Raw genomic sequence first — 13,485 nt, 5'->3', positions numbered from 1 at the left:
AAACATGGAATCTTGTTTAGTCAGAACTGTACAAATTGATCAGGGAGCCATTGCAAAAGAATCTACTTATAACCTTTGTTGCCAGCATTAATCCAGCCTATTATCAGGCATGAATCCCAAAATGTTACATTTCTCAGTTGTTCTGAAGGAGGCTATCAAGTACTCAGAAAGAAGACATGTTTTCAGTAGCCTCTCCAGTTCTGATGGTGCACAGGACTTAGTTTATGAAACTGGTAACGGAGCATGGAGTCTTATCGTTGGGCTATAGATCTGAATGCAGTGCAGATTAATAGAGAGACACAGTTTCTACCATCTGATAAATGGACTATGTGAATGATTTATTGGTGGCCTAAGTGTGCAGAACCTAGAAACCACCAGCAGTTGATCGAGAACTCTTGCTGGCAAGTCTCATCAGAAGCACCACAAACTGAAAAAGCAGGAAGATCTACTCTCCCCTGTATAGCTGAGATGAGCGAGGGACAGAGAGGGGATATGGCTGGAGCACACTGTGCTTAGGGCTATTCTCCACTTCCCAGAGGGATCCATGAGAAGCAGAATGTAGGTTAGAGTAGAGTACCTCTAACTGACATCGAGGATCAGGTAGATTCTAGCTGCCCCAAAACTGGCTTAAAGCCATCATTAATCTCCACCCCAGGCTCATTCAAGCACCAAGCCTAAGAACTGAATAAGCAATAACTAAGTGCTATGGCCCAGATTTTTTAAAGGTGTTTAGCCACTGTTGTGTTCAGTGTCACGACACCTAACTCTCATTTTCAAAAGGAATTTGGGCACTTATTCATAAATTCATAGATTCTAGGACTGGAAGGGACCTCGAGAGGTCATCGAGTCCAGTCCCCTGCCCGCATGGCAGGACCAAATACCGTCTACCCACTTAGGAGTCTAAATCCCAAATTCCTTCTGAAAAATGAGACTTAGGCTCCTAAATCAGTTAGGTCTTGTGACACTGAGTACAGCAGTGCCTAAACACCTTTAAAAATCTGGGCTTGTGCATTTAATAACTTTGTAATTGACCATACCAGGCTTTCTTATGGTAGTTTTTAATTTCTCAGGTATCATTGTGATGCTGATAGCTTGAAGTCGTAAAAGATCAGTCATTTTTGGCAAGAGGAGTTAATGACTGAGCTCTCAGTATTACGGTCCAGCAAACTATTTTCAGTTTCCCAAATAGAGGCTTGATCCTGCAGCCCTTACTCTTATGAGTAAGCCTTATCTGTATGACAGTGGGTTGTAGGATCAAACTCTAGCACAATGTTTCTCAAACTGGGGTCACTGCTCGTGTAGGGAAAGCCCCTGGCAGGCCAGACTGGTTTGTTTACCTGCCCTGTCCCACTGGCTGAGATTCGCTGCTCTGGGCCAATGGGAGCTGCTGGAAGTGGCGCAGGCCGAGGGACGTACTGGCTGCTGCTTCCAGCAGCTCCCATTGGCCTGCAGCGGTGAACCGTGGCCAGTGGGAGCTGTGATCAGCCAGACCTGTGGACAGAGCAGGTAAACAAACCAGCCTGGCCCACCAGGGGCTTTCCCTACTGGCGACCCCAGTTTGAGAAACACTGCTCTAGCATCTCCAAGCCAGGGTTGGTTTTTTTTATACATATTTTTCAGTCTTATAGAATCAAAGATGGATAAAATAAATATGTTTGGTGGTCTAAGATTAGCATGAGTTTCTAAATCAGCTGTGGCTTTGATCCTCCAAGTTTCATAGTTGTTCGGGGCTCTTAATCTTTTGCTGGAAGTGCTTGGTACCTGGCAGTATCAGGCCATTTCAAAGCCACGATCAGCTAGCTGACTCCAAGATATTTTAACATGTTGGGAAGAGTCTAAGGAACCTTCCTGTTCAACTAAAACCATGAGGGAACAGAATATGAAACATAGTTTCCAGATTGCTGGAAATCCATTTTGTGCTCAAATGTTGGTTGAAACAAACCAGAAGCAAATCCGTTTTGACTTTTTTTACAGCCAAAAATCTATCTGCCTGATGGAAACTTTGCTTAGGTCCCAATTACTTCCAGGAATCAGAAAATAGACTTCACAGCTTTGCTGCTAGTTAGTAAAGCACACGCCATAAAGTTTGTTGCATGTGAATGTTCTTCTTTAAAAACCAGAACCTTTCACTGGAAGTGGATGCCCAGCTCTCTGGCTCCTTTGAAAAATCCAGTCACGGTATTTAATACAATATTAGTAAGCAGTTAGTCAGTAACTGTTACCGGCTAATTACACTAATTTGAAGAGGCAGATGAGTAGAAAACCTCCCAACTGGCTAATTACAGTAAATGATGTGTTATGTATTTGTAAATGATGGAATAGGATAACCTCCTCAGGAAACTGAAAATGGACAAGAAATCAGTTTTAACTCAGACTTCTGAGGAAACATGTCAACATTAAAAGATCTTTTTATCTTTCATACAGTTCTGCTTCTGTTTATGGCAATTCATTCATTCCCAAAGTTCAAACCAGTCCCAGAACACTTAATGCATGATCCTTCGGTTCCTTAGTGGTCCTGAGTTTGTCACACTGACCAGAAACATTTAAATATCACATTTATGCTCAAAGTTGGCAAGTGCAGCTTGAAACAATAATGCTCACATGAAACTGACTTCTGTCTGGGGAAATGCTTTTCTCTCTAGAGGCAAATATAATAGATTATAACACCAAATATCTGAGGCTTGGCAAATGGGTCAGACCCAATCAGAAGATCCTGAAATGACCCTGCAAAGGTCACCAAGTCTCAGAAAGCACAGTTCTGTGTGTGTGTGTGTGTGTGTGTGTGAGAGAGAGAGAGAGAAACAGAAACAGAAACACACACCCTCTGAATATGCTTCAATGTTTTCACTCTAAATGCCTGCTCAGATTTCTGGTTGTTTTTTGGCACTTTCCCTTGGCATGAGACTATAGTCTGTCAGTGATCAAAGCAGTCATTGTTCTAGTGGAGTCAGTGATTTTAAATTACTCATCCCTTGCATATTTGTTTTGCTGATAGCCCACTAAAACCCAGGATGAGCTCTCCTGTGAATTTTCTGTATTTAGGTATTTCTTATGCTCTGCAGTAAGTATATTCTTGCAGAGAAGAGCTCTCCCCAATGATATCTTTTGAATAACGGATATGGCATTTTAGGGTACTGTAGGAATCTGCATTATTGTGTAGATTAATTTAGGTTTGAACATGACCGTGCAGTAGTCAATTACTGCGTCTCTTTTACCTTTTTTGAATAATTAACATGATGATCAAGAAACTCTCTGATACTGATGAGGGGATACTATTGTGCTTTATAAATACAATGGGGTGGGGGTGGGGAACACCAGAGAGAGAGAACAATTTAAGCTAAAGGATAATGCTGGCACAAGACCAAATGGGGAAAACCTGACCATAAATGAAGTTAAGCAGGAAATTAGAAGGTTGCTAACCATCAGAGAAGTAAGGTTCTTGAGCAGTCTCCCAATACCAGTTGTGGGGCTAAACAACTTAATTAGTGTTAAAATAGAGCTTGATAAATTTCTGAGTGGGATTTTATGATGGGGTTGCCTATGGTGTGGGGTTGGGTCTCTTCCAGTTCATATTTTATGTTCCTAACATCTCATACTTCAGCCGATCACCAATAGGGGTCAGATTGGGATTGGATCCCAAACTGCAGATATTAGCTTGCACATGGCACCCAACATCTGAACACTGCCATAAATCAGCTGTATTTCAATTTGGGGTACCAGTTTGAGTCCATCTCTAGTTCTTTCTCACTCACCTACTTTCAACCAACTCTGGAAGTGTTAGTACCACTGTAGACAAAATTCTGGGCTCTTGCTTCTTTCTCCTTTATTCTAGCCATTATATAATCTTGCCTCTCTAAAAATGCAATCATTGATCCAATTTCACTGTGTTAAAACTGAAGTATGCGGTACTGAGTAAAGCCCGGTGTAACTAGGTTACTTGGAATGTGTGCTCCTCAAAATGCATACCCCCAGCTCTCACCTTTCCACTGCTTAAACAGGTTAAATCATCAGGTTGGTGTCAAGATCATTAACAACTAAGAATATTCCTCTACTCTCACAAGGTCAGCATTTTCCCCATTCCAGGGAAACTGTGGATTTGGGTGTGGGTAGAAGCACCGGATCTATCTGTGACTCTCTCTTGATGCCACATTGAGGAACAATAAACTAAGATGCAAAAGATTTCACAGCTCCAGAGGGGTCCAGCACCACTGAGAAAACTGAGTATATTGTTAGTTTATTTAACAAAAAGATTTCCCCTAGGATATGAGGGAACAGAATTTCTTTTTGCAAGGGAATTGTTTGAAAGCCTGTTCATCCATCCTGTGATTCTATAGAATGTTTAAGGGTATGACAAACAGGGATGGGGAGATGGTAGGGTTAGCATGCCGGAAGTGGGAATATTGTTGGGGCTGATGTCTGTTTCTCACAATATCTCATGGAGGTGAGAGCAGAAGCTAGAAAAGGGGCTGGAGTAGTTGCCAAAGCATCCAGGATCAGGCTGGCTGCCAGGGGACAGGTAGGAACAGCTCCCCAGTCCTCTTCCTATCTTTTCACTTGGCCTGGTGACTAGCAGCATTGCTCAGGTTTGGCTGGGCCCCCACTCTGTCATGACAGGGGAGCAGCTGGGTCAAATATGAGTGGGAGGCATTGCAGTGAGGAGCACATGGCACTTAACAGTTGGGGGGAGAGAGAGGGAGAAAGTAGTATGCAGGGATATGGAAAACCTTCCTCCTGGGAGGAGACATGCATGGTCTGTGTGAGTGCACATCTGCAGTGGGAAGGTGTGATGGGTTCAGTCACAGAGATCCCCTTGGGACTGTCCCCTGATGTGCTGAAATTACCTCTGAGCCCATTTTCCCTGCCAGCGTGGGACTTCCAGAACCCTGTCTTGTTGAGCCAGGCATGCTAGCCTGCTGTAACACAGACCCAGGGTTTGGTCCACGCCCCCAAAGCTTCAGACTTAACTGAAAACAGCTCAGCAGGCTAACTGTCTCCAGCACCCAGACACTCAGCTCCCAATGGGATCCAAACCCCAAATAAACCCGTTTTAGTCCTTATAAAGCTTGTACAGGGTAAGTTCATAAATTGTCTGCCCTCTATAACACTGATAGATATGCACAGCTGTTTGCTCCCCCAGGTATTAATCACTTACTCTGGGTTTATTAATAAACAAAAGTGATTTTATTAAGTATAAAAAGTAAGGTTTAAGTGGTTTCAAGTAATCACAGACAGAACAAAGTAAGTCACCAAGCAAAATAAAGCAAAAACATGCAAGTCTAAGCCTAATACATTAAGAAACTGATTATAGGTAATATCTCACCCTCAGAGATGTTCCAATAAGCTTCTTTCACAGACTAGACTCCTTCCTAGTCTGGGCCAAATCCTTTCCCCTGCTACAGTCCTTGTTCATTCCATCTCAGGTGGTAAGCCGGGGTTTCCTTATGACTGGCAGCCTTCTTTGTCCTGCCGCCTTTTATAGCTTTGGCACAAGTTGGGAATCTTTTGTCTGTGCTTGTACCCACCCCCGCCTCATCAATGGAAAAGTACAAGGATTAAGATGGATTCCAGTATCATGTGACATGTCACTGTAAGACCCCTAGTCTCCATTCCTCCTGGATTGGCCCACATGTACACAGGAAGGTTTGCAAGTAAATAAACCATTTACAACCAGTTGTCCTAGTCAATGGGAGCCATTAAGATTCTAAACCACCATTAATGGCCCACACTTTGCATAATTACAATAGGACCTCCGAGTTATACTTCATATTTCTAGCTTCAGACACAAGAATGATACATGCATACAAATAGGAGGAATATATTCAATAGTTTATAACCTTTGTTATGATACCTTACATGGGACCTTTTGCATAAAGCACATTCCAGTTACATCATATTCACACACAGAAGTATATTTCCATAAAACATATGGAGTGCAACACCACAGGAGGCACCAATGATTATGGGTCAATTTAATGAGGAGGAGTGTTAAAGGCATATAAATCCTCTTTTGTTGTAGTAACAAATGTTGTCGTACAATAAACAGAGTTGGACGAGTGGTTTGGTGGGTGCAGTTTTGAGGAGTACACAGTTCAGTGTGGGATGCACTGTATATAGAAAGAGATGGGTCTCGAGGACATACACACTAAGTATCTTGGTATAGTGCTTAGTACATTTAGGTTTCAGCATGCACCTCAGAACCCCCATCCCCATTCAGAGTGAACTTCTGCTACCTATGATTACAAAAAACCATCCCTTCATTCTACAACCCACCAGATCGCAGTCTTGTTCTAGTCTACAAACCTATTTATGTAAATGTCTAATTGGGGCTTACAGACTGCAGCATATAAGTCTTTGTATAGCATGCCAGAGTGCTCCTGGAACCAACTCCCTGAAGCTACTTCTTTCTCATGGCAGGATAACATACCAGCTTTCCTACTTTATTTCTAATGAACTATTTCTTCCTGGCCTAAAATATATGTAATTTAGGCCTTGAGGGCTTGATCTGACTCACTGATGTCAAGGAGGGCCTCCGATTGACTTCAATGAGATCTGGATCAGACCCTGGTTCAGCAAGGTTTCTAGGAAAGTGTGTACCTTGAAACATTTGAATAGTCCCATTGATTTCAAATAAAGCACTTACTTAATTTGCTCAAGTTTTGCTGAATCAGGGCCCTAACAAGATAAGTGTCAATGCTTTGCTATACTGGGGCCACTATGATTAAAGTAAACTCAATTTTGCTTATTTGTCAAATCAATTAATAAAACGGAATTTGCTACAGGCTTGACAGATTATTTTCTAGCAATATTTCATAGTGTTAATGTACCCCCGGTACTTAACAACTTGGTGAAACCCTGTATGTTCCAGAGAATAATTCTAAATTAATTTTCTATAACTAGGAACTCACCTGTACTATTGAGTTGTCAGGTGAGAGCCAAAGAGTCCCTTGAGTTCCTCTATGTCCTGTAATGTGATTATTTCACTTGGTGTTTGAATTCTATTGTGTTCAAAATTGATGGACCACATTCTGTCCCCTGCTGAATTCTTCTGGATTTCCACCAGAACAAGGGAAAACAGAATTCAGCCCATACTGTTGTACAGTTGCTTTAGTCTTATTTCCTGTATCACTATAGGTAAATGCCTTATATAGGGGAAAGGAATTCAAAAGGGTTGGATTGAGTGATCTCTCAAGTCTCATTATTTTAAAGGTGCAGGCAAATATACATTTGTAAAAAACACTCATGATTCCTCCCAATTTGACTGATCAAAATCAAATCAAATCTGTTTTTTTCTACCAGCCTTTGCTCTCATTTTGCATGCACGTAAGTGAATTTGAAGTCAATGGAAATACCTGTGTGTAACTGACAGCAGAATGGGGCCTCATCTCTTTTTCTGCAGCTCCTTCTCTCATAAAAATATTTTTTCTTTGACAAATTATTTAAATGTGTGCAGATTTGTTCTTGTCAAACACAGATCTGATCATCAGCATTTGTATTATGAAATAAACTGACTGATCCAGAGTCTAACATGAGAATTTAAACTGATGTCTATAAAACCTGGTTTGTTTTAACTCCAACACAGATATACAACTATTCATCTTTGTTTAGTGTATGCTCGAAGTTTTGGTATTGAAATGTTGTCATTTTCCCCTCCACATCTCATAATCTTCTTCCTGTACCTCCCTATTAAATATTAGTTCCAGCCCATGATACTCAACTTGCTGTTTCAATTTCCTTCATCTAACCTTGGAGGGGCTTCTCTTTCTCACCACAGCTCTGTCTTTAGAGCCAAATTCATACTTTGTATTCAGGGAGAAACTCTAACAAAACTCCTCTTGAATTCAATAGGGTCAGGATTTCACTCTCCATTTTCATTCAGGCAAATTCCCTTTGCTGGTAGATGGCACGTCGCCATGTATACTATATGTAACCTTTTACATCAGTGGCAGTATGACTGAGTAACATCGAAGAGAGGAACTCAAGACTTGGCTCCGATATGCCTCAGGCTCTGCTTTTTGGTTAATTGATTGATGGTATGAGTCACAATCAACGTAAATCTTTCGCAAAATAATATATTTCCAAGTAGTGCTTGCTGTGCTGCTTCATAATTGCAGATCATTTAACTGGATTATTTTCTTGAGCACCGAGAATGTAAGTAAAATATTGTGTTTATATGAATTTCATAAAGCAAGGGTAAATCTCAGGCAATCTTCAACTACTGCTTGTGGAACTTGTACTTCCCGGTGAACCAAGAGCAATCCTTGTTACGTTAGTGGAACTGGCTTGAGCTGCTAAGTGAAGACACTAATAATTTCCAAGCCAGTATAGATCATCCGTAATTTTGGTTTCATGAGGATGATTCTTGGATTTCGTAGGTCTGAGGAAAGAAAGAAACACGAATGTGAACTAAGAACAATTTAAATTTAAATTAACTGCTGGCATCTCTAGCTTGCGCATGTGTTTGGCAAACATGAAATACTTGTTACCTGAAACCTAGCAGCAGCACGGTGTCACACATTTACCATTAAAATTCTTTCAAATTATTAAAAGCTGCTCTGAAGTTGTTGGAAAATCAGGCCAATTCCAATGGCAAAATGTAATCTTTAGACTGAATGTATACAGTACATGCATAACACCCATTAACAATAAAAGGAGTTACTGAATGGATACATATTGAGGAGAAAGTAGACCCCTCTGAATACAAGCATAGGAAGGTCTTTAGTTCTCAGCATCACTGGCAATTTGACTTTACCAAACCTTTTTTCCACCCACAGTAACAGCATATAGGCAATTTCTCAAAAAAGTTGGTACCTACAAAGGCACTCTCAACAAGCACTCTGTGCTTTCTCCTGCCAATATTTGTTTCCGCATTGATTATAAGACAGAAAGTGAATGGGGTCAGCATTAATTTAATTCCCCTAATCTGATCAGGTTCTGAACACAGATAAATAAGCAACTCATTTTATTTCATTAAGGCAATTCTTTTAATTTAATTTCATATTCAGTTGGTCTGCTCATGCAGAATAAGTGTCCCCATCCACTATGTAGCGATTACACGAAATGTTAAAGGTCACTTAGAGGTAAACTTTGAGTTTTGTACTGGATTTTATCCACCCTGCCCTATTGGACTTTTGATGAACATTGTACAATTTAAGGTTTCTTTAGATCCAGATGGGTTATGTGAGTGCCTAGATTTGGTGCATTTCAGGGGCAATGTGACTCTGAGGAATTCTACTGCAGTGAAAAGCCGTAAAACCCTGAAGTACCAGCAGCCACCCTCCAGATCATAAGCTACAAAAGAAGACATTAAAGCAGAGATTTCAAATTGTGGGGCACAAAGGGGACATGGAGGAATGTCCGGCGAGGGGTCGAGAGACTATGCCAGGTGGCTTGTACCAGCCCTGCATGCTGGGGCCCAGGCCAACTCCCACAGGGGACAGGGAAGGAATACCACCTCTACCCCCTCACTCACCTCACAGGCCACACAGCCTGTAGGTCAGCGTCAACATCTGCTGTGGCCATGTCTATTTCTGCTCCCGGAAGCTTCTGTGGCCAGTGCTGGTTCCGCCCCCAGAGACTGTCGCATGCACTTTCCCCCACCCTGAAAACCTGAGGGGAGAGAAAGGTGGAGGGGCAGGTATTGTCCCTGCCCTAGCAGCGTATAGCCTGGCTGCAAGGTAGAAGCAGCCCACTGCTGAGGAAGCCTTGGCTGTGCCATTGGTAAGTATCTGTGTGTTTGAAACTTACAGGTGTAGGTAATATAATTAAAGTTGTGCTAAGGTCTCTGTTAAGTTTATGAGTAGGCTATCATATCAAGCATACTTTCCCATGTGTCTTGTTTTGTCTGGGTTGGGGGGCACAACCAAAAATTGTAACTCAAAGGGGTGGCTCAGGTCAAAGTTCAAAAACTGCTCCATTAAAGATTCAGTGACACTTTTCACAAGAGCAGGGAGGCTGATTCTGCTAGTGACTGGCCTAAAACTTTAGGCAGAGTGCTGTAACCCTTCTGAGTTGCTCCTTAGCCGCACACGTTATCATGAAGGGTGCTTTAAAAATTGCCTTTTTGTCTTTTGCTCTGGCTGCTGAGCTGTTCAAAGAATCCATATTGTGGCTTCAGCTGCCTTGGTCCTTCTCATTCTAGTAGGGTGTGCCAAGTGCTCCCAATGGATTCTTAAAACCATCGCCACCACTACCAAACCCCTATACCTTTAAGAGTTGTGAATGGCGCATACAATTAGAATGCCAGTACACTTATTGTACTCTTTGTTCTCTCTGTCTTCTGCACAGGGTGGCACTTCACTAACACAACTGTTGTGGGTTAATCATAATGTCCTGATCTAGTTCCAACTAAGTAAAAGATTCCATCTATGTTTAAAATTCCCATCTATACTTTTGTGTAGATATTTCTCACTTCTTAAGTCATATTGCTGTGTGCTAGTACATAGTAGTCATAGCCCATTGCAGATGTAAGTAGTGATTACTATATATGTAATCCTTTATAAAGTGCTGTGGGATCCTGGTGTTTTGAATGCAATTATAAAGGTATCTCTATAATTACATGGGGAGCAACAAATATTACTGAAAGTTGCCATGCGGTGTTTCAGTTCTGTGCCAGGTTAAATTATTTTACCAGATACTACTGGTGATCAAAGTGAAATCTTCATGGTCTGAGGGATAGGATTAGCACCAAGTTAACAAAAACCATCTCTTAGGCATGTTAAACCAAGACAGCTGATACAGCTGCAGGATCTGAAATAGACAGACAGATGTCATGGATCTCTGTTGTAAGAGAAATTTAATACTTTATTTTTTGTGGTCCTCTAACAGTTGCCACCTCCCTACCTCCACCCCCACTCCTGCCCCCACCCCATTCTCTGGCTCCTATGCTGTATTTTGCAGACATTGCTAACTGTAAAGAAGCAGACCCTCATCTGGTGTTAATTGTCATAGCTCTATTGACTTCAATAGTCCTATGACTATTAGCACCAGATGAGGGTCTCTCCCTCCCCCCCAAACAGAGAGAGGACTAACTGTTGTGATGCTACCAGGCATAGACATCTCTTGCTCTGGGTATGTATAATTCTATGGTAATATTGTGCTTGAGTCAATGATCTTTGGTAAGTTTTTTTATGTACCTCCCCTTGTCTAGACAGCACAAAATGGAAGGGCTATTTAAACCTGTGTGCTTAAGTCAAACTCTAGCTATGGAGGGCAGGGGGATATTTTTCTGGGGATAGGTTATCTAATAACTACTTACAGCAGGATCTCTTTAATCTCTTCAGAAGCCCTCGGTACTAGGCACTCTTGGTGATAGGGTATTGGACTAGCTGTACCACTGGTCTGATCCAGTATGGCGATTCCGATGTTCCTAGATATATTTGGAAAGATTATCTTGAAAATCAGCCTGTTTGTCTAACCAGGTTCTTATAATGTACCTGTTATGGCTGACATCGCCAGCTGGAACTGTTATATATAATCATTAAAGATCTTTTTCACAGTGTGTAAGCAAATCTTCAGTCTTGGGAAGACATGCCGTGTTGTTGCACAAGGTTCTAAGTGGAAGCAGTGGTCTTTTGAGTAGCTGCTGTGTGAGCAGCAGGAGAGGTTGCTCTCAGCTTTGAGTTTTATTTAGTCAATTCTTGAGACAGTTTCTCTCTGAGAAGTGGGTATTGTTGCTGGCTTTAGATTCCCAAAAGAAGGGATTTCCTGAATGCTGTTTGACCATCTCTGTACCACAACTGGTATTTTATTTACTCATACTCAAGTTATGCCTGAATATACTCAGACTCCGTGGAAATCTAACCTGCAAGACCTGAGATATCTGCCACTATTCTGCAGAGGGATGATGCTGGTGTCCAAATAGGACATTGGTGTCAGAAGAAGGGACAGTAGAATCAATCACTCTTTACCTGAGCATCTAAGCAGCCCTTAAATTTATTTATGCAAACTAGCTAGTTATAAAGGAAAGTGTCTTTGATAAGAAAATAGACCTAATTCACAGGCAATATGTAGTGATAAGTTTCACGTTGAGTGGATATAATAAAGTTAATAGTCTGTTGCGCAACAGACTAAGACTGTTAATTTCTTTGGCAAGAAGCCAGAAGAAAGTGCAAGTTAAAGTAATTGTATTTTCTTACATCCTCCTTTTAGTTGCTTTTCCTGCTACACCCAGTAGCTGGGAGAGAGAAATGTATGAGATACACCAGTCTAACTAATTTTAAACTTAGTGGGATAAGGGTAGGAGAAGAAATTGCATATCAGAAATTGGAATTGAGACTAGTTTGATGTATGCTGAGAGGTTAGAAGAAAGTGTAAATTACACAAACTTGGAGTCCTTTAGACTCACCTATGAACTTGGCTCAGTCTTCAGAGTGCAAGAACTAAACAAAAAAATCACGAGCTACATACAGTGCTTCTTTTTAATGCAATTACAGTCTCTCAGGCTATGTGGAAATTGTTAGTTTTTAAAGATCAGCTTGCATTTAATTATGCCAATAAACTCTGCAGGCCTATCTAGTTATTAGAGAAAACATTGTTGTCATTGTTTCTAATATAATGTTTTTAATTTACTTAAAGGACAGACAAAAAAGAGTTAAAGCTATTGTTCTCCAAGCAGGGCTGAGATTGGTATGAAAAATAAGTGCTAAATCTGCCAGTGGCTGAGAATGGATTTTCACTAGCCTGACATACAGGTTTTTCTTTTTTTTTTTGCCAAGCTACAAAAACAAAAATTAGCAACATAAATAACTCATACTAACAGTATGGGGCACATTCCCATGTGCATGTTATGGCCATTGGGCCCTTTAAAGCTCAGGGCTGTAGTTGCAGGTCACACAACTAAGAGTAAACATGCAACATACTGGAAGCCAGATATGAGGCTTCCTGCCTCTGGGGTAGGAGTTGTAGATAAGAGAGACCCAGGGTCAAGGAAGCCCTAGTGTGGGCCTCTCCATATTAGCCAGGGAGGGCTATCAAAGAGGAAGGGTGTGTTCCCTCCCTTCCCAGCAGGTGGAATCTGGGGAAGCCTCAGGAGATTAGTACCAGGATTTTGAGTTCATTTGCTTTTTGTTTTGGCATTCCTGTTTGAAAGTAAAGACAGCTCTGAGGAAAGGGTCTTGGACTGAATGGCTGTTGGGAGCTTTATTCTAACTTCCCCAGCTGGTGAGCTGGAACACTGGCTTTCAAATTCTGACTTTCCTTGTCTTTTTGAGTCACTCTGACTTCCCTTTTATATTATCCTAAGACAGGGATCGGCAATCTTTGGCACGTAGCCTGCCAGGGCCGGTTTGTTTACCTGCTACGTCTGCAGGTTCGACCGATCACAGCTCCCACTGGCTGCGGTTTGCCGCTCCAGGCCAATGTGGGGCAGAGGGAAGCAGTGGCCAGCCCATCCCTCGGCCCGCGCCGCTTCCTGCAGCCCCCATTGGCCTGGAGCGGCGAACTGCAGCCAGTGGAAGCCACTATCTGCCGAACCTGTGGACATGGCAG

The sequence above is a fragment of the Malaclemys terrapin genome, chromosome 2 (genome assembly GCF_027887155.1).
Source record: "Malaclemys terrapin pileata isolate rMalTer1 chromosome 2, rMalTer1.hap1, whole genome shotgun sequence".
Classification (NCBI taxonomy): Eukaryota; Metazoa; Chordata; order Testudines; family Emydidae; genus Malaclemys; species Malaclemys terrapin.
The sequence above is the reverse complement of the archived record's forward strand: the minus strand, read 5'-3'. Positions refer to the sequence as shown.